At 44.0% G+C, this 2,471-nt stretch overlaps 1 long non-coding RNA gene across 1 annotated transcript; it reads left to right on the forward strand.

The window, feature by feature from the left end:
• Positions 1–997: 997 nt before the first annotated feature.
• Positions 998–1,603, forward strand: LOC124688668. Its single transcript, XR_006998598.1, has 2 exons — positions 998–1,141; positions 1,262–1,603. It is a non-coding gene; the product is annotated as an uncharacterized LOC124688668 (long non-coding RNA).
• The last annotated feature ends 868 nt before the right edge of the window (positions 1,604–2,471 follow it).

Genomic DNA, 2,471 nt, shown 5'->3' on the forward strand with positions numbered 1-2,471 from the left:
CCTCCACGGCGAGGAGCGGCAACGGCCGCGGGTGCCTCCTCTTCGATGGTGGCGGTGGTGTCGGGGGCGGTGGCGGCGGCGATCGCTTCGTCGGCCATCTCTAGGTTTTGGGAGTACGGTGGAGTGTTTTCTGTTTTGGGAGGCGGACGGGCGGGCCGAGGGCGGACAAGGGAGGACGCGAGCGACCAGCCTTTCGCGTCCGCGGCCACGCAAACTCGTCCAAGATTTGGGCCGGGTTTGGGTCGTCCCGGACGCCGCGGCCATCCGTTTTAGGGATGGGTCCGCGCGCTGGGCCGCGGTTTTGTCCGTTTCGACCCATCCGGACGCGCGGGCGCGGGATGGGTCGCCCGGTTGGAGATGCCCTGACACCCCCAAAAGCTACCGTTTGCTTCCCTACCGTTTCTTATGACATAGAATTTCTGAATAAAATCCTTGCACCTTGATGAAATTTTCAATGCAATGCAAACTCTCCTTGCGATTGTTCTTAAGACATGAATCTATTTTATGTTTTTTCTCTACGCTTTTTTTGCGAGCTTTTTTTTTTGCGGGTGTTTTTTCTCTACGCTTGGATAGCTGAGAAATCTACCTCTGAACAACCCATTGCTTTTTCTTAACATGTCACGATAGAAAGTTTTGTTGGGTAGAGTGACAAAGGATCAGAAGACTGCCGTGTCCGCATGCATGACTGCATGTATATGGAGTTGACTGACCTGGAGTCGTCGGAAACTCATAATAATGGACGTCTCTGCCACCCCAAGCTGTTAGTGCAGATGCATGCATACATACCGGTTTACTGGTCGGAGACTTTAGCTTGGTGGTCACAGTTGCCGGCCGGTAGTAGCACACTAGCACGGCAAAGCTTTTGCAGTTCGAATCTCTCAAGTTTCTGAAAATAAAAACACGCTTTTGACTTGTAGTAGACCCACATCAGTTCACTGAATAGCCTATATATATACTTTTGCTTGAATGCTGCCCAAATATGCATACACTGCTCTTCTCCAGCCACATCCCCAAATTCTAAGTTGTAAAACCCTAGGTATCGTTTGTGCCTAATTCAATCCTGTCGATATGGCTTTTAGGCATCATCTTCTTCGCCTGGCTACTCTACTCGGATTGGTTGTAACCGTCCTTGCAAGCATTGGTAAATCTCTCGTTCCCTGCCTTCTCTACCAGGTTTTAAAATTTCTATTTACTACTGCTCGCGACAGCAAGTTCGCTCATGTATGTTATAGGCCATGCCTGCTGATGCTAGCACATGCAGGTGCATGGCATCGTTATGATCCCGATATTCCGTATGGTCAGAATCCCATCTGCTGCCGTGCCAATCCACACTGTTGCCTGCGCAAATGATGCAGATGGCTAGGATCCTGATTGCATATGGTTGCAATATCGTGTTTTCCCGCACTTCGGAATTATCGGCAGGCAAGGGTTTCTCTGTTCTTTGGAGCGGAGACTCAATCATATCTTCGTGTATATTTGTTAGTACTAGTAAAGGTGCATGTGTGCACCGCAAGTCTAATAGTATAATATGTATTTTGCAGCTACACAATTTATAGATATATTGACTAAAAGAAATGTGTATTTGAAATAATTTATCTGAATATATATAGGATTATTTATATGCTGCTAGTATATATAGTTGAATGAATTGCATTGTATCTCCACAGGATTTGTCACTGTGATACTACTTTCAAACTTGTATGTACATATTTCTGTTCAGAAAAAAGTGAGACCTATGTACATGTTAGCAGGAGAACGGAGTTAAGCCAAAAGAGGAACAAAGCCTATTTACAGGATCTTGTTCAAAAGCTCATAGGCATGCAATACTACTGTATTTGGAGTCGTTGTATGAAGATTGTACTCTTATTAATAGCGGACCTACGGAACCTGTTATATGGAGAAGTCTTACGGACTAACGTGTAAACAGGTTGTTGGTGTAAAGTTCCCATTCAGGGTTGTAACCTTTCCAAGGATCCTTCCAGATGCGTCCATGTGTCCGTAAGTGTAGTTCCGTAGAAAACAGCCCGTATCTGTAGCATTATTGCAATTTCCTACCCCATTTATTTTTGGCTAAATGCAAGCTCATGGCTAAATGCGGGGGCAACTTTATGTGCTCCCTCTATCCCGTTTAGATGAATTCATATGAATTTATACAACTAATACATGTCTATCTAGACAAATTAATGTACGGTAAATAATTCAAGCCAAATAAGGGAGTACTATACATGTGGTATTCTCTTTATAGATTGTTGTAATCAGCGTAGATCATATAGTTCTTGCCTAACTTCTCTTATGTATGTACTAAAATTTAAATGCACTGTTACCTATTTTTGAAATAGGGCTTTGTTGATACAACACTGATGCTTTCAGAAAAAAATTATATCGACATACTAGCATCGGTAGGCAAATACATAGGGATCAAGTTTGTGGAGATCGACAAACTTTGTATTGTGCTACACATACTACTTAAT

The sequence above is a fragment of the Lolium rigidum genome, chromosome 2 (genome assembly GCF_022539505.1).
Source record: "Lolium rigidum isolate FL_2022 chromosome 2, APGP_CSIRO_Lrig_0.1, whole genome shotgun sequence".
Lineage (NCBI taxonomy): Eukaryota > Viridiplantae > Streptophyta > Magnoliopsida > Poales > Poaceae > Lolium > Lolium rigidum.